At 52.2% G+C, this 12,955-nt stretch overlaps 25 non-coding genes and 32 pseudogenes across 25 annotated transcripts; all 57 read right to left on the bottom strand.

Annotated features, from left to right (window-relative positions):
* Nucleotides 1–53: 53 nt before the first annotated feature.
* LOC143976316 (5S ribosomal RNA) lies at nt 54–172 on the bottom strand. The gene has a single exon (XR_013272630.1). It is a non-coding gene; the product is annotated as a 5S ribosomal RNA (ribosomal RNA).
* Nucleotides 173–281: 109 nt separating this feature from the next.
* Nucleotides 282–400, bottom strand: LOC143977692 (5S ribosomal RNA; annotated as a pseudogene).
* A 109-nt stretch (nt 401–509) lies between these two features.
* On the bottom strand, nt 510–628 carry LOC143976762 (5S ribosomal RNA). Its single transcript, XR_013273057.1, has one exon. It is a non-coding gene; the product is annotated as a 5S ribosomal RNA (ribosomal RNA).
* Nucleotides 629–737: 109 nt separating this feature from the next.
* On the bottom strand, nt 738–856 carry LOC143978274 (5S ribosomal RNA; annotated as a pseudogene).
* Nucleotides 857–965: 109 nt separating this feature from the next.
* On the bottom strand, nt 966–1,084 carry LOC143978276 (5S ribosomal RNA; annotated as a pseudogene).
* Nucleotides 1,085–1,193: 109 nt separating this feature from the next.
* On the bottom strand, nt 1,194–1,312 carry LOC143978711 (5S ribosomal RNA; annotated as a pseudogene).
* A 109-nt stretch (nt 1,313–1,421) lies between these two features.
* LOC143977846 (5S ribosomal RNA) lies at nt 1,422–1,540 on the bottom strand (annotated as a pseudogene).
* Nucleotides 1,541–1,649: 109 nt separating this feature from the next.
* On the bottom strand, nt 1,650–1,768 carry LOC143976514 (5S ribosomal RNA). The gene has a single exon (XR_013272818.1). It is a non-coding gene; the product is annotated as a 5S ribosomal RNA (ribosomal RNA).
* A 109-nt stretch (nt 1,769–1,877) lies between these two features.
* Nucleotides 1,878–1,996, bottom strand: LOC143978145 (5S ribosomal RNA; annotated as a pseudogene).
* A 109-nt stretch (nt 1,997–2,105) lies between these two features.
* LOC143977698 (5S ribosomal RNA) lies at nt 2,106–2,224 on the bottom strand. The gene has a single exon (XR_013273853.1). It is a non-coding gene; the product is annotated as a 5S ribosomal RNA (ribosomal RNA).
* Nucleotides 2,225–2,333: 109 nt separating this feature from the next.
* Nucleotides 2,334–2,452, bottom strand: LOC143976443 (5S ribosomal RNA). Its single transcript, XR_013272751.1, has one exon. It is a non-coding gene; the product is annotated as a 5S ribosomal RNA (ribosomal RNA).
* A 109-nt stretch (nt 2,453–2,561) lies between these two features.
* LOC143978384 (5S ribosomal RNA) lies at nt 2,562–2,680 on the bottom strand (annotated as a pseudogene).
* A 101-nt stretch (nt 2,681–2,781) lies between these two features.
* LOC143979482 (5S ribosomal RNA) lies at nt 2,782–2,900 on the bottom strand (annotated as a pseudogene).
* A 109-nt stretch (nt 2,901–3,009) lies between these two features.
* LOC143977003 (5S ribosomal RNA) lies at nt 3,010–3,128 on the bottom strand. The gene has a single exon (XR_013273291.1). It is a non-coding gene; the product is annotated as a 5S ribosomal RNA (ribosomal RNA).
* Nucleotides 3,129–3,237: 109 nt separating this feature from the next.
* On the bottom strand, nt 3,238–3,356 carry LOC143977587 (5S ribosomal RNA; annotated as a pseudogene).
* A 110-nt stretch (nt 3,357–3,466) lies between these two features.
* LOC143977133 (5S ribosomal RNA) lies at nt 3,467–3,585 on the bottom strand. The gene has a single exon (XR_013273418.1). It is a non-coding gene; the product is annotated as a 5S ribosomal RNA (ribosomal RNA).
* A 109-nt stretch (nt 3,586–3,694) lies between these two features.
* LOC143978113 (5S ribosomal RNA) lies at nt 3,695–3,813 on the bottom strand (annotated as a pseudogene).
* Nucleotides 3,814–3,914: 101 nt separating this feature from the next.
* On the bottom strand, nt 3,915–4,033 carry LOC143979442 (5S ribosomal RNA; annotated as a pseudogene).
* Nucleotides 4,034–4,142: 109 nt separating this feature from the next.
* On the bottom strand, nt 4,143–4,261 carry LOC143977002 (5S ribosomal RNA). Its single transcript, XR_013273290.1, has one exon. It is a non-coding gene; the product is annotated as a 5S ribosomal RNA (ribosomal RNA).
* Nucleotides 4,262–4,370: 109 nt separating this feature from the next.
* LOC143976686 (5S ribosomal RNA) lies at nt 4,371–4,489 on the bottom strand. The gene has a single exon (XR_013272983.1). It is a non-coding gene; the product is annotated as a 5S ribosomal RNA (ribosomal RNA).
* A 109-nt stretch (nt 4,490–4,598) lies between these two features.
* On the bottom strand, nt 4,599–4,707 carry LOC143979516 (5S ribosomal RNA; annotated as a pseudogene).
* Nucleotides 4,708–4,816: 109 nt separating this feature from the next.
* On the bottom strand, nt 4,817–4,935 carry LOC143977920 (5S ribosomal RNA; annotated as a pseudogene).
* Nucleotides 4,936–5,044: 109 nt separating this feature from the next.
* Nucleotides 5,045–5,163, bottom strand: LOC143980048 (5S ribosomal RNA). Its single transcript, XR_013274194.1, has one exon. It is a non-coding gene; the product is annotated as a 5S ribosomal RNA (ribosomal RNA).
* A 109-nt stretch (nt 5,164–5,272) lies between these two features.
* Nucleotides 5,273–5,391, bottom strand: LOC143976786 (5S ribosomal RNA). Its single transcript, XR_013273080.1, has one exon. It is a non-coding gene; the product is annotated as a 5S ribosomal RNA (ribosomal RNA).
* Nucleotides 5,392–5,500: 109 nt separating this feature from the next.
* Nucleotides 5,501–5,609, bottom strand: LOC143979870 (5S ribosomal RNA; annotated as a pseudogene).
* A 109-nt stretch (nt 5,610–5,718) lies between these two features.
* On the bottom strand, nt 5,719–5,837 carry LOC143977450 (5S ribosomal RNA). The gene has a single exon (XR_013273727.1). It is a non-coding gene; the product is annotated as a 5S ribosomal RNA (ribosomal RNA).
* A 109-nt stretch (nt 5,838–5,946) lies between these two features.
* LOC143980047 (5S ribosomal RNA) lies at nt 5,947–6,065 on the bottom strand. Its single transcript, XR_013274193.1, has one exon. It is a non-coding gene; the product is annotated as a 5S ribosomal RNA (ribosomal RNA).
* A 109-nt stretch (nt 6,066–6,174) lies between these two features.
* LOC143976967 (5S ribosomal RNA) lies at nt 6,175–6,293 on the bottom strand. The gene has a single exon (XR_013273256.1). It is a non-coding gene; the product is annotated as a 5S ribosomal RNA (ribosomal RNA).
* Nucleotides 6,294–6,403: 110 nt separating this feature from the next.
* Nucleotides 6,404–6,522, bottom strand: LOC143977191 (5S ribosomal RNA). Its single transcript, XR_013273474.1, has one exon. It is a non-coding gene; the product is annotated as a 5S ribosomal RNA (ribosomal RNA).
* Nucleotides 6,523–6,631: 109 nt separating this feature from the next.
* Nucleotides 6,632–6,750, bottom strand: LOC143980085 (5S ribosomal RNA). The gene has a single exon (XR_013274230.1). It is a non-coding gene; the product is annotated as a 5S ribosomal RNA (ribosomal RNA).
* A 109-nt stretch (nt 6,751–6,859) lies between these two features.
* LOC143978470 (5S ribosomal RNA) lies at nt 6,860–6,981 on the bottom strand (annotated as a pseudogene).
* Nucleotides 6,982–7,090: 109 nt separating this feature from the next.
* LOC143979742 (5S ribosomal RNA) lies at nt 7,091–7,209 on the bottom strand. Its single transcript, XR_013274077.1, has one exon. It is a non-coding gene; the product is annotated as a 5S ribosomal RNA (ribosomal RNA).
* Nucleotides 7,210–7,318: 109 nt separating this feature from the next.
* LOC143977043 (5S ribosomal RNA) lies at nt 7,319–7,437 on the bottom strand. Its single transcript, XR_013273329.1, has one exon. It is a non-coding gene; the product is annotated as a 5S ribosomal RNA (ribosomal RNA).
* A 109-nt stretch (nt 7,438–7,546) lies between these two features.
* LOC143977331 (5S ribosomal RNA) lies at nt 7,547–7,665 on the bottom strand. The gene has a single exon (XR_013273616.1). It is a non-coding gene; the product is annotated as a 5S ribosomal RNA (ribosomal RNA).
* Nucleotides 7,666–7,774: 109 nt separating this feature from the next.
* On the bottom strand, nt 7,775–7,893 carry LOC143978008 (5S ribosomal RNA; annotated as a pseudogene).
* A 110-nt stretch (nt 7,894–8,003) lies between these two features.
* On the bottom strand, nt 8,004–8,122 carry LOC143977909 (5S ribosomal RNA; annotated as a pseudogene).
* A 109-nt stretch (nt 8,123–8,231) lies between these two features.
* Nucleotides 8,232–8,350, bottom strand: LOC143979605 (5S ribosomal RNA; annotated as a pseudogene).
* Nucleotides 8,351–8,459: 109 nt separating this feature from the next.
* LOC143978886 (5S ribosomal RNA) lies at nt 8,460–8,578 on the bottom strand (annotated as a pseudogene).
* A 109-nt stretch (nt 8,579–8,687) lies between these two features.
* LOC143978389 (5S ribosomal RNA) lies at nt 8,688–8,806 on the bottom strand (annotated as a pseudogene).
* A 110-nt stretch (nt 8,807–8,916) lies between these two features.
* Nucleotides 8,917–9,035, bottom strand: LOC143977132 (5S ribosomal RNA). The gene has a single exon (XR_013273417.1). It is a non-coding gene; the product is annotated as a 5S ribosomal RNA (ribosomal RNA).
* A 109-nt stretch (nt 9,036–9,144) lies between these two features.
* On the bottom strand, nt 9,145–9,263 carry LOC143977315 (5S ribosomal RNA). The gene has a single exon (XR_013273600.1). It is a non-coding gene; the product is annotated as a 5S ribosomal RNA (ribosomal RNA).
* A 109-nt stretch (nt 9,264–9,372) lies between these two features.
* On the bottom strand, nt 9,373–9,491 carry LOC143977042 (5S ribosomal RNA). The gene has a single exon (XR_013273328.1). It is a non-coding gene; the product is annotated as a 5S ribosomal RNA (ribosomal RNA).
* A 109-nt stretch (nt 9,492–9,600) lies between these two features.
* Nucleotides 9,601–9,719, bottom strand: LOC143977330 (5S ribosomal RNA). The gene has a single exon (XR_013273615.1). It is a non-coding gene; the product is annotated as a 5S ribosomal RNA (ribosomal RNA).
* Nucleotides 9,720–9,828: 109 nt separating this feature from the next.
* Nucleotides 9,829–9,947, bottom strand: LOC143978007 (5S ribosomal RNA; annotated as a pseudogene).
* Nucleotides 9,948–10,057: 110 nt separating this feature from the next.
* Nucleotides 10,058–10,176, bottom strand: LOC143977908 (5S ribosomal RNA; annotated as a pseudogene).
* A 109-nt stretch (nt 10,177–10,285) lies between these two features.
* Nucleotides 10,286–10,404, bottom strand: LOC143979604 (5S ribosomal RNA; annotated as a pseudogene).
* Nucleotides 10,405–10,513: 109 nt separating this feature from the next.
* Nucleotides 10,514–10,632, bottom strand: LOC143978885 (5S ribosomal RNA; annotated as a pseudogene).
* Nucleotides 10,633–10,741: 109 nt separating this feature from the next.
* On the bottom strand, nt 10,742–10,860 carry LOC143977586 (5S ribosomal RNA; annotated as a pseudogene).
* A 110-nt stretch (nt 10,861–10,970) lies between these two features.
* Nucleotides 10,971–11,089, bottom strand: LOC143977130 (5S ribosomal RNA). Its single transcript, XR_013273415.1, has one exon. It is a non-coding gene; the product is annotated as a 5S ribosomal RNA (ribosomal RNA).
* Nucleotides 11,090–11,198: 109 nt separating this feature from the next.
* LOC143978112 (5S ribosomal RNA) lies at nt 11,199–11,317 on the bottom strand (annotated as a pseudogene).
* Nucleotides 11,318–11,418: 101 nt separating this feature from the next.
* On the bottom strand, nt 11,419–11,537 carry LOC143979435 (5S ribosomal RNA; annotated as a pseudogene).
* Nucleotides 11,538–11,646: 109 nt separating this feature from the next.
* LOC143978887 (5S ribosomal RNA) lies at nt 11,647–11,765 on the bottom strand (annotated as a pseudogene).
* A 109-nt stretch (nt 11,766–11,874) lies between these two features.
* LOC143977914 (5S ribosomal RNA) lies at nt 11,875–11,993 on the bottom strand (annotated as a pseudogene).
* Nucleotides 11,994–12,102: 109 nt separating this feature from the next.
* On the bottom strand, nt 12,103–12,221 carry LOC143976964 (5S ribosomal RNA). Its single transcript, XR_013273253.1, has one exon. It is a non-coding gene; the product is annotated as a 5S ribosomal RNA (ribosomal RNA).
* A 109-nt stretch (nt 12,222–12,330) lies between these two features.
* LOC143978006 (5S ribosomal RNA) lies at nt 12,331–12,449 on the bottom strand (annotated as a pseudogene).
* A 110-nt stretch (nt 12,450–12,559) lies between these two features.
* On the bottom strand, nt 12,560–12,678 carry LOC143977906 (5S ribosomal RNA; annotated as a pseudogene).
* A 109-nt stretch (nt 12,679–12,787) lies between these two features.
* Nucleotides 12,788–12,906, bottom strand: LOC143979603 (5S ribosomal RNA; annotated as a pseudogene).
* Nucleotides 12,907–12,955: the final 49 nt, after the last annotated feature.

The following is a 12,955-nucleotide window of genomic DNA, read 5'->3' as shown; positions in this document are numbered from 1 at the left end:
AATCGAGAGGAAAAATACAGCAGGTCGCCAAATCCAACAACATAATGGAAAAAAGCCTACGGCACCTGGTATTCCCAGGCGGTCTCCCATCCAGGTACTAACCAGGCCCGACCCTGCTTAGCATCCGAGATCAGACGAGATCGAGCACATTCAGGGTGATGTGGCCATAGGCAATCTTGCACCCTACTTACAACTCTCTTAACAAAAGCCAAGGTGGTCACCTCGGGAAATCGAGAGGAAAAATACAGCAGGTCGCCAAAGCCAACAACATAATGGAAAAAAGCCTACGGCACCTGGTATTCCCAGGCGGTCTCCCATCCAGGTACTAACAAGGCCCGACCCTGCTTAGCATCCGAGATCAGACGAGATCGAGCGCATTCAGGGTGATGTGGCTGTAGGCAATCTTGCACCCTATTTACAACTCTCTTGACAAAAGCCAAGGTGGTCACCTCGGGCAATCGAGAGGAAAAATACAGCAGGTCGCCAAAGCCAACAACATAATGGAAAAAAGCCTACGGCACCTGGTATTCCCAGGCGGTTTCCCATCCAGGTACTAACCAGGCCCGACCCTGCTTAGCATCCGAGATCAGACGAGATCGAGCGCATACAGAGAGATGTGGCCGTAGGCGATCTTGCACCCTACTTACAACTCTCTTGACAAAAGCCAAGGTGGTCACCTCGGGCAATCGAGAGGAAAAATACAGCAGGTCGCCAAATCCAACAACATAATGGAAAAAAGCCTACGGCACCTGGTATTCCCAGGCGGTCTCCCATCCAGGTACTAACCAGGCCGGACCCTGCTTAGCATCCGAAATCAGACGAGATCGAGCACATTCAGGGTGATGTGACCGTAGGCGATCTTGCACCCTACTTACAACTCTCTTGACAAAAGCCAAGGTGGTCACCTCGGGAAATCGAGAGGAAAAATACAGCAGGTCGCCAAAGCCAACAACATAATGGAAAAAAGACTAAGGCACCTGGTATTCCCAGGCGGTCTCCCATCCAGGTACTAACCAGGCCCGACCCTGCTTAGCATCCGAGATCAGACGAGATTGAGCGCATTCAGGGTGATGTGGCCGTAGGCGATCTTGCCCCCTACTTACAACTCTCTTGACAAAAGCCAAGGTGGTCACCTCGGGCAATCAAGAGGAAAAATACAGCAGGTCGCCAAAGCCAACAACATGATGGAAAAAAGCCTACGGCACCTGGTATTCCCAGGCGGTCTCCCATCCAGGTACTAACGAGGCCCAACCCTGCTTAGCATCTGAGATCAGACGAGATCGAGCGCATTCAGGGTGATGTTGCCGTATGCGATCTTGCACCCTACTTACAACTCTCTTGACAAAAGCCAAGGTGGTCACCTCGGGAAATCGAGAGGAAAAATACAGCAGGTCCCCAAAGCCAACAACATAATGGAAAAAAGCCTACGGCACCTGGTATTCCCAGGCGGTCTACCATCCAGGTACTAACCAGGCCCGACCGGGCTTAGCATCCGAGATCAGACGAGATCGAGCGCATTCAGGGTGATGTGGCCGTAGGCAATCTTGCACCCTACTTACAACTCTCTTGACAAAAGCCAAGGTGGTCACCTCGGGCAATCGAGAGGAAAAATAGAGCAGGTCGCCAAAGCCAACAACATAATGGAAAAAAGCCTAAGGCACCTGGTATTCCCAGGCGGTCTCCCATCCAGGTACTAACCAGGCCCGACCCTGCTTAGCATCCGAGATCAGACGAGATCGAGCGCTTTCAGGGTGATGTGGCCGTAGGCGATCTTGCACCCTACTTACAACTCTCTTGACAAAAGCCAAGGTGGTCACCTAGGGCAATCGAGAGGAAAAATACAGCAGGTCGCCAAAGCCAACAACATGATGGAAAAAAGCCTACGGCACCTGGTATTCCCAGGCGGTCTCCCATCCAGGTACTAACCAGGCCCAACCCTGCTTAGCATCTGAGATCAGACGAGATCGAGCGCATTCAGGGTGATGCTGCCGTATGCGATCTTGCACCCTACTTACAACTCTCTTGACAAAAGCCAAGGTGGTCACCTCAGGCAATCGAAAGGAAAAATACAGCAGTTCGTCAAAGCCAACAACATAATGGAAAAAAGCCTACGGCACCTGGTATTCCCAGGCGGTCTCCCATCCAGGTACTAACCAGGCCCGACCCTGCTTAGCATACGAGATCAGATGAGATCGAGCGCATTCAGGGTGATGTGGCCGTAGGCGATCTTGCACCCTACTTACAACTCTCTTGACAAAAGCCAAGGTGGTCACCTCGGGCAATCGAGAGGAAAAATACACCAGGTCGCCAAAGCCAACAACATAATGGAAAAAAGCCTACGGCACCTGGTATTCCCAGGCGGTCTCCCATCCAGGTACTAACCAGGCCAGACCCTGCTTAGCATCCGAGATCAGATGAGATCGAGCGCATTCAGGGTGATGTGGCCGTAGGCGATCTTGCCCCCTACTTACAACTCTCTTGACAAAAGCCAAGGTGGTCACCTCGGGCAATCGAGAGGAAAAATACAGCAGGTCGCCAAAGCCAACAACATAATGGAAAAAAGCCTACGGCACCTGCTATTCCCAGGCGGTCTCCCATCCAGGTACTAACCAGGCCCGACCCTGCTTAACATCCGAGATCAGACAAGATCGAGCGCATTCAAAGTGTTCTGGCCGTAGGCGATCTTGCACCCTACTTACAACTCTCTTGACAAAAGCCAAGGTGGTCACCTCGAGAGGAAAAATACAGCAGGTCGCCAAAGCCAACAACATAATGGAAAAAAGCCTACGGCACCTGGTATTCCCAGGCGGTCTCCCATCCAGGTACTAACCAGGCCCGACCCTGCTAAGGATCCGATATCAGACGAGATTGAGCGCATTCAGGGTGATGTGGCCACAGGCAATCTTGCACCCTACTTACAACTCTCTTGACAAAAGCCAAGGTGGTCACCTCGGGCAATCGAGAGGAAAAATACAGCAGGTCGCCAAAGCCAACAACATAATGGAAAAAAGCCTATGGCACCTAGTATTCCCAGGCGGTCTCCCATCCAGGTACTAACCAGGCCCGACCCTGCTTAGCATCCGAGATCAGACGAGATCGAGCGCATTCAGGGTGATGTGGCCGTAGGCGATCTTGCACCATACTTACAACTCTCTTGACAAAAGCCAAGGTGGTCACCTCGGGCAATCGAGAGGAAAAATACAGCAGGTCGCCAAAGCCAACAACATAATGGAAAAAAGCCCATGGCACCTGGTATTCCCAGGCGGTCTGCCATCCAGGTACTAACCAGGCCCGACCCTGCTTAGCATCCGAGATCAGACGAGATCGAGCGCATTCAGGGTGATGTGGCCGTAGGCGATCTTGCACCATACTTACAACTCTCTTGACAAAAGCCAAGGTGGTCACCTCGGGCAATCGAGAGGAAAAATACAGCAGGTCGCCAAAGCCAACAACATAATGGAAAAAAAGCCGACGGCACCTGGTATTCCCAGGCGGTCTCCCATCCAGGTACTAACCAGGCCAGACCCTGCTTAGCATCCGAGATCAGATGAGATCGAGCGCATTCAGGGTGATGTGGCCGTAGGCGATCTTGCCCCCTACTTACAACTCTCTTGACAAAAGCCAAGGTGGTCACCTCGGGCAATCGAGAGGAAAAATACAGCAGGTCGCCAAAGCCAACAACATAATGGAAAAAAGCCTACGGCACCTGCTATTCCCAGGCGGTCTCCCATCCAGGTACTAACCAGGCCCGACCCTGCTTAACATCCGAGATCAGACAAGATCGAGCGCATTCAGAGTGTTCTGGCCGTAGGCGATCTTGCACCCTACTTACAACTCTCTTGACAAAAGCCAAGGTGGTCACCTCGAGAGGAAAAATACAGCAGGTCGCCAAAGCCAACAACATAATGGAAAAAAGCCTATGGCACCTGGTATTCCCAGGCGGTCTCCCATCCAGGTACTAACCAGGCCCGACCCTGCTAAGGATCCGAAATCAGACGAGATTGAGCGCATTCAGGGTGATGTGGCCACAGGCAATCTTGCACCCTACTTACAACTCTCTTGACAAAAGCCAAGGTGGTCACCTCGGGCAATCGAGAGGAAAAATACAGCAGGTCGCCAAAGCCAACAACATAATGGAAAAAAGCCTATGGCACCTAGTATTCCCAGGCGGTCTCCCATCCAGGTACTAACCAGGCCCGACCCTGCTTAGCATCCGAGATCAGACGAGATCGAGCGCATTCAGGGTGATGTGGCCGTAGGCGATCTTGCACCCTACTTACAACTCTCTTGACAAAAGCCTAGGTGGTCACCTCGGGCAATCGAGAGGAAAAATACAGCAGGTCGCCAAAGCCAACAACATAATGGAAAAAAGCCTACGGCACCTGGTATTCCCAGGCGATCTCCCATCCAGGTACTAACCAGGCTCGACCCTGCTTAGCATCCGAGATCAGATGAGATTGAGCGCATTCAGGGTGATGTGGCCGTAGGCAATCTTGAACCCTACTTACAACTCTCTTTACAAAAGCCAAGGTGGTCACCTCGGGCAATCAAGAGGAAAAATACAGCAGGTCGCCAAAGCCAACAACATAATGGAAAAAAGCCTATGGCACCAGGTATTCCCAGGCGGTCTCCCATCCAGGTACTAACCAGGCCCGACCCTGCTTAGCATCCGAGATCGAGCGCATTCAGGGTGATGTGGCTGTAGGCGATCTTGCACCCTACTTACAACTCTCTTGACAAAAGCCAAGGTGGTCACCTCGGGCAATCGAGAGGAAAAATACAGCAGGTCGCCAAAGCCAACAACATAATGGAAAAAAGCCTACGGCACCTGGTATTCCCAGGCGGTCTCCCATCCAGGTACTAACCAGGCGTGATCCTGCTTAGCATCCGAGATCAGACGAGATCGAGCGCATTCAGGGTGATGTGGCCGTAGGCGGTCTTGCACCCTACTTACAACTCTCTTGACAAAAGCCAAGGTGGTCACCTCGGGCAATGGAGGGGAAAAATACAGCAGGTCGCCAAAGCCAACAACATAATGGAAAAAAGCCTACAGCACCTGGTATTCCCAGGCGGTCTCCCATCCAGGTACTAACCAGGCCCGACCCTGCTTATCATCCGAGATCAGACGAGATCGAGCGCATTCAGGGTGATGTGGCCGTAGGCGATCTTGCACCCTGCTTACAACTCTCTTGACAAAAGTCAAGGTGGTCACCTCGGGCAATCGAGAGGAAAAATACAGCAGGTCGCCAAAGCCAACAACATAATGGAAAAAAGCCTACGGCACCTGGTATTCCCAGGCGGTCTCCCATCCAGGTACTAACCAGGCCCGACCCTGCTTAGCATCCGAGATCAGATGAGATTGAGCGCATTCAGGGTGATGTGGCCGCAGGCGATCTTGCACCCTACTTACAACTCTCTTGACAAAAGCCAAGGTGGTCACCTCGGGCAATCGAGAGGAAAAATACAGCAGGTCGCCAAAGCCAACAACATAATGGAAAAAAGCCTATGGCACCTGGTATTCCCAGGCGGTCTCCTATCCAGGTACTAACCAGGCCCGACCCTGCTTAGCATCTGAGATCGAGCGCATTCAGGGTGATGTGGCTGTAGGCGATCTTGTGCCCCACTTACAACTCTCTTGACAAAAGCCAAGGTGGTCACCTCGGGCAATCGAGAGGAAAAATACAGCAGGTCGCCAAAGCCAACAACATAATGGAAAAAAGCCTACTGCACCTGGTATTCCCAGGCGGTCTCCCATCCAGGTACTAACCAGGCGCGACCCTGCTTAGCATCCGAGATCAGACGAGATCGAGCGCATTCAGGGTGATGTGGCCATAGGCGGTCTTGCACCCTACTTACAACTCTCTTGACAAAAGCCAAGGTGGTCACCTCGGGCAATCGAGAGGAAAAATACAGCAGGTCGCCAAAGCCAACAACATAATGGAAAAAAGCCTACAGCACCTGGTATTCCCAGGCGGTCTCCCATCCAGGTACTAACCAGGCCCGACCCTGCTTATCATCCGAGATCAGACGAGATCGAGCGCATTCAGGGTGATGTGGCCGTAGGCAATCTTGCACCCTGCTTACCTCTCTCTTGACAAAAGTCAAGGTGGTCACCTCGGGCAATCGAGAGGAAAAATACAGCAGGTCGCCAAAGCCAACAACATAATGGAAAAAAGCCTACGGCACCTGGTATTCCCAGGCGGTCTCCCATCCAGGTACTAACCAGGCCCGACCCTGCTTAGCATCCAAGATCAGACGAGATTGAGCGAATTCAGGGTGATGTGGCCGCAGGCGATCTTGCACCCTACTTACAACTCTCTTGACAAAAGCCAAGGTGGTCACCTCGGGCAATCGAGAGGAAAAATACAGCAGGTCGCCAAAGCCAACAACATAATGGAAAAAAAACCTACGGCACCTGGTATTCCCAGGCGGTCTCCCATCCAGGTATTAACCAGGCCTGACCCTGCTTAGCATCCGAGATCAGACGAGATCGAGCGCATTCAGGGTGATATGGCCGTAGGCGATCTTGCACCCTACTTACAACTCTCTTGACAACAGCCAAGGTGGTCACCTCGGGCAATCGAGAGGAAAAATACAGCAGGTCGCCAAAGCCAACAACATAATGGAAAAAAGCCTACGGCACCTGGTATTCCCAGGCGGTCTCCCATCCAGGTACTAACCAGGCCCGACCCTGCTTAGCATCCGAGATCAGACGAGATCGAGCGCATCCAGGGTGATATGGCCGTAGGCGGTCTTGCACCCTACTTACAACTCTCTTGACAAAAGCCAAGGTGGTCACCTCGGGCAATCGAGGGGAAAAATACAGCAGGTCGCCAAAGCCAACAACATAATGGAAAAAAGCCTACAGCACCTGGTATTCCCAGGCGGTCTCCCATCCAGGTACTAACCAGGCCCGACCCTGCTTTTCATAATCCGAGATCAGACGAGATCGAGCGCATTCAGGGTGATGTGGCCGTAGGCGATCTTGCACCCTGCTTACAACTCTCTTGACAACAGCCAAGGTGGTCACCTCGGGCAATCGAGAGGAAAAATACAGCAGGTCGCCAAAGCCAACAACATAATGGAAAAAAGCCTACGGCACCTGGTATTCCCAGGCGGTCTCCCATCCAGGTACTAACCAGGCCCGACCCTGCTTAGCATCCGAGATCAGACGAGATCGAGCGCATCCAGGGTGATATGGCCGTAGGCGGTCTTGCACCCTACTTACAACTCTCTTGACAAAAGCCAAGGTGGTTACCTCGGGCAATCGAGAGGAAAAATACAGCAGGTCGCCAAAGCCAACAACGTAATGGAAAAAAGCCTACGGCACCTGGTATTCCCAGGCGGACTCCCATCCAGGTACTAACCAGGCCCGAACCTGCTTAGCATCCGAGATCAGACGAGATCGAGCGCATTCAGGGTGATGTGGCCGTAGGCGATCTTGCACCCTACTTACAACTCTCTTGACAAAAGCCAAGGTGGTCACCTCGGGCAATCGAGAGGAAAAATACAGCAGGTCGCCAAAGCCAACAACATAATGGAAAAAAGCCTACGGCACCTGGTATTCCCAGGCGGTTTACCATTCAGGTACTAACCAGGCCCGACCCTGCTTAGCATCCGAGATCAGACGAGATCGAGCGCATTCAGGGTGATGTGGCCGTAAGCGATCTTGCACCCTACTTACAACTCTCTTGACAAAAGCCAAGGTGGTCACCTCGGGCAATCGAGAGAAAAAATACAGCAGGTCACCAAAGCCAACAACATAATGGAAAAAAGCCTACGGCACCTGGTATTCCCAGGCGGACTCCCATCCAGGTACTAACCAGGCCCGACCCTGCATAGCATCCGAGATCAGACGAGATCGAGCGCATTAAGGGTGATGTGGCCGCAGGCAATTTTGCACCCTACTTACAACTCTCTTGACAAAAGCCAAGGTGGTCACCTCGGGCAATCGAGAGGAAAAATACAGCAGGTCGCCAAAGCCAACAACATAATGGTGAAAAAGCCTACGGCACCTGGTATTCCCAGGCAGTCTCCCATCCAGGTACTAACCAGGCCCGACCCTGCTTAGCATCAGAGATCAGATGAGATCGAGCGCATTCAGGGTGATGTGGCCATAGGTGATCTTGCACCCTACTTACAACTCTCTTGACAAAAGCCAAGGTGGTCACCTCGGGCAATCGAGAGGAAAAATACAGCAGGTCGCCAAAGCCAACAACATAATGGAAAAAAGCCTACGGCACATGGTATTCCCAGGCGGTCTCTCATCCAGTTACTAACAAGGCCCGACCCTGCTTAGCATCCGAGATCAGAAGAGATCAAGCGCATTCAGGGTGATGTGGCCATAGGCGATCTTGCACCCTACTTACAACTCTCTTGACAAAAGCCAAGGTGGTCACCTCGGGCAATCGAGAGGAAAAATACAGCAGGTCGCCAAAGCCAACAACATAATGGAAAAAAGCCTACGGCACCTGGTATTCCCAGGCGGTCTCCCATTCAGGTACTAACCAGGCCCGAGCCTGCTTAGCATGTGAGAACAGACGAGATCGAGCGCATTCAGGGTGATGTGGCCGTAGGCGATCTTGCACCCTACTTACAACTCTCTTGACAAAAGCCAAGGTGGTCACCTCGGGCAATCGAGAGGAAAAATACAGCAGGTCGCCAAAGCCAACAACATAATGGAAAAAAGCCCATGGCACCTGGTATTCGCAGGCGGTCTGCCATCCAGGTACTAACCAGGCCCGACCCTGCTTAGCATCCGAGATCAGACGAGATCGAGCGCATTCAGGGTGATGTGGCCGTAGGCGATCTTGCACCATACTTACAACTCTCTTGACAAAAGCCAAGGTGGTCACCTCGGGCAATCGAGAGGAAAAATACAGCAGGTCGCCAAAGCCAACAACATAATGGAAAAAAAGCCGACGGCACCTGGTATTCCCAGGCGGTCTCCCATCCAGGTACTAACCAGGCCAGACCCTGCTTAGCATCCGAGATCAGATGAGATCGAGCGCATTCAGGGTGATGTGGCCGTAGGCGATCTTGCCCCCTACTTACAACTCTCTTGACAAAAGCCAAGGTGGTCACCTCGGGCAATCGAGAGGAAAAATACAGCAGGTCGCCAAAGCCAACAACATAATGGAAAAAAGCCTACGGCACCTGGTATTCCCAGGCGGTCTCCCATCCAGGTACTAACCAGGCCCGACCCTGCTTAACATCCGAGATCAGACAAGATCGAGCGCATTCAGAGTGTTCTGGCCGTAGGCGATCTTGCACCCTACTTACAACTCTCTTGACAAAAGCCAAGGTGGTCACCTCGGGCAATCGAGAGGAAAAATACAGCAGGTCGCCAAAGCCAACAACGTAATGGAAAAAAGCCTACGGCACCTGGTATTCCCAGGCGGACTCCCATCCAGGTACTAACCAGGCCCGAACCTGCTTAGCATCCGAGATCAGACGAGATCGAGCGCATTCAGGGTGATGTGGCCGTAGGCGATCTTGCACCCTACTTACAACTCTCTTGACAAAAGCCAAGGTGGTCACCTCGGGCAATCGAGAGGAAAAATACAGCAGGTCGCCAAAGCCAACAACATAATGGAAAAAAGCCTACGGCACCTGGTATTCCCAGGCGGTTTACCATTCAGGTACTAACCAGGCCCGACCCTGCTTAGCATCCGAGATCAGACGAGATCGAGCGCATTCAGGGTGATGTGGCCGTAAGCGATCTTGCACCCTACTTACAACTCTCTTGACAAAAGCCAAGGTGGTCACCTCGGGCAATCGAGAGAAAAAATACAGCAGGTCACCAAAGCCAACAACATAATGGAAAAAAGCCTACGGCACCTGGTATTCCCAGGCGGACTCCCATCCAGGTACTAACCAGGCCCGACCCTGCATAGCATCCGAGATCAGACGAGATCGAGCGCATTAAGGGTGATGTGGCCGCAGGCAATTTTGCACCCTACTTACAACTCTCTTGACAAAAGCCAAGGTGGTCACCTCGGGCAATCGAGAGGAAAAATACAGCAGGTCGCCAAAGCCAACAACATAATGGTGAAAAAGCCTACGGCACCTGGTATTCCCAGGCAGTCTCCCATCCAGGTACTAACCAGGCCCGACCCTGCTTAGCATCAGAGATCAGATGAGATCGAGCGCATTCAGGGTGATGTGGCCATAGGTGATCTTGCACCCTACTTACAACTCTCTTGACAAAAGCCAAGGTGGTCACCTCGGGCAATCGAGAGGAAAAATACAGCAGGTCGCCAAAGCCAACAACATAATGGAAAAAAGCCTACGGCACATGGTATTCCCAGGCGGTCTCTCATCCAGTTACTAACAAGGCCCGACCCTGCTTAGCATCCGAGATCAGAAGAGATCAAGCGCATTCAGGGTGATGTGGCCATAGGCGATCTTGCACCCTACTTACAACTCTCTTGACAAAAGCCAAGGTGGTCACCTCGGGCAATCGAGAGGAAAAATACAGCAGGTCGCCAAAGCCAACAACATAATGGAAAAAAGCCTACGGCACCTGGTATTCCCAGGCGGTCTCCCATTCAGGTACTAACCAGGCCCGAGCCTGCTTAGCATGTGAGAACAGACGAGATCGAGCGCATTCAGGGTGATGTGGCCGTAGGCGATCTTGCACCCTACTTACAACTCTCTTGACAAAAGCCAAGGTGGTCACCTCGGGCAATCGAGAGGAAAAATACAGCAGGTCGCCAAAGCCAACAACATAATGGAAAAAAGCCCATGGCACCTGGTATTCCCAGGCGGTCTGCCATCCAGGTACTAACCAGGCCCGACCCTGCTTAGCATCCGAGATCAGACGAGATCGAGCGCATTCAGGGTGATGTGGCCGTAGGCGATCTTGCACCATACTTACAACTCTCTTGACAAAAGCCAAGGTGGTCACCTCGGGCAATCGAGAGGAAAAATACAGCAGGTCGCCAAAGCCAACAACATAATGGAAAAAAAGCCGACGGCACCTGGTATTCCCAGGCGGTCTCCCATCCAGGTACTAACCAGGCCAGACCCTGCTTAGCATCCGAGATCAGATGAGATCGAGCGCATTCAGGGTGATGTGGCCGTAGGCGATCTTGCCCCCTACTTACAACTCTCTTGACAAAAGCCAAGGTGGTCACCTCGGGCAATCGAGAGGAAAAATACAGCAGGTCGCCAAAGCCAACAACCTAATGGAAAAAAGCCTACGGCACCTGCTATTCCCAGGCGGTCTCCCATCCAGGTACTAACCAGGCCCGACCCTGCTTAACATCCGAGATCAGACAAGATCGAGCGCATTCAGAGTGTTCTGGCCGTAGGCGATCTTGCACCCTATTTACAACTCTCTTGACAAAAGCCAAGGTGGTCACCTCGAGAGGAAAAATACAGCAGGTCGCCAAAGCCAACAACATAATGGAAAAAAGCCTACGGCACCTGGTATTCCCAGGCGGTCTCCCATCCAGGTACTAACCAGGCCCGACCCTGCTAAGGATCCGAAATCAGACGAGATTGAGCGCATTCAGGGTGATGTGGCCACAGGCAATCTTGCACCCTACTTACAACTCTCTTGACAAAAGCCAAGGTGGTCACCTCGGGCAATCGAGACGAAAAATACAGCAGGTCGCCAAAGCCAACAACATAATGGAAAAAAGCCTATGGCACCTAGTATTCCCAGGCGGTCTCCCATCCAGGTACTAACCAGGCCCGACCCTGCTTAGCATCTGAGATCAGACGAGATCGAGCGCATTCAGGGTGATGTTGCCGTATGCGATCTTGCACCCTACTTACAACTCTCTTGACAAAAGCCAAGGTGGTCACCTCGGGCAATCGAGAGGAAAAATACAGCAGGTCGCCAAAGCCAACAACATAATGGAAAAAAGCCTAAGGCACCTGGTATTCCCAGGCGGTCTCCCATCCAGGTACTAACAAGGCCCGACCCTGCTTAGCATCCGAGATCAGACGAGATCGAGCGCATTCAGGGTGATGTGGCCGTAGGCAATCTTGCACCCTATTTACAACTCTCTTGACAAAAGCCAAGGTGGTCACCTCGGGCAATCGAGAGGAAAAATACAGCAGGTCGCCAAAGCCAACAACATAATGGAAAAAAGCCTACGGCACCTGGTATTCCCAGGCGGTTTCCCATCCAGGTACTAACCAGGCCCGGCCCTGCTTAGCATCCGAGATCAGACGAGATCGAGCGCATACAGAGAGATGTGGCCGTAGGCGATCTTGCACCCTACTTACAACTCTCTTGACAAAAGCCAAGGTGGTCACCTCGGGCAATCGAGAGGAAAAATACAGCAGGTCGCCAAATCCAACAACATAATGGAAAAAAGCCTACGGCACCTGGTATTCCCAGGCGGACTCCCATCCAGGTACTAACCAGGCCCGACCCTGCATAGCATCCGAGATCAGACGAGATCGAGCGCATTAAGGGTGATGTGGCCGCAGGCAATTTTGCACCCTACTTACAACTCTCTTGACAAAAGCCAAGGTGGTCACCTCGGGCAATCGAGAGGAAAAATACAGCAGGTCGCCAAAGCCAACAACATAATGGTGAAAAAGCCTACGGCACCTGGTATTCCCAGGCAGTCTCCCATCCAGGTACTAACCAGGCCCGACCCTGCTTAGCATCAGAGATCAGATGAGATCGAGCGCATTCAGGGTGATGTGGCCATAGGTGATCTTGCACCCTACTTACAACTCTCTTGACAAAAGCCAAGGTGGTCACCTCGGGCAATCGAGAGGAAAAATACAGCAGGTCGCCAAAGCCAACAACATAATGGAAAAAAGCCTACGGCACATGGTATTCCCAGGCGGTCTCTCATCCAGTTACTAACAAGGCCCGACCCTGCTTAGCATCCGAGATCAGAAGAGATCAAGCGCATTCAGGGTGATGTGGCCATAGGCGATCTTGCACCCTACTTACAACTCTCTTGACAAAAGCCAAGGTGGTCAC

This window comes from Lithobates pipiens, unplaced genomic scaffold, assembly GCF_037356315.1.
Source record: "Lithobates pipiens isolate NorthernLeopardFrog02 unplaced genomic scaffold, aLitPip1_a1.2 Scaffold_13, whole genome shotgun sequence".
Taxonomy (NCBI): Eukaryota; Metazoa; Chordata; class Amphibia; order Anura; family Ranidae; genus Lithobates; species Lithobates pipiens.
Note: the sequence above shows the minus strand (reverse complement) of the source record. Positions and strands in the feature narration are given on the sequence as shown.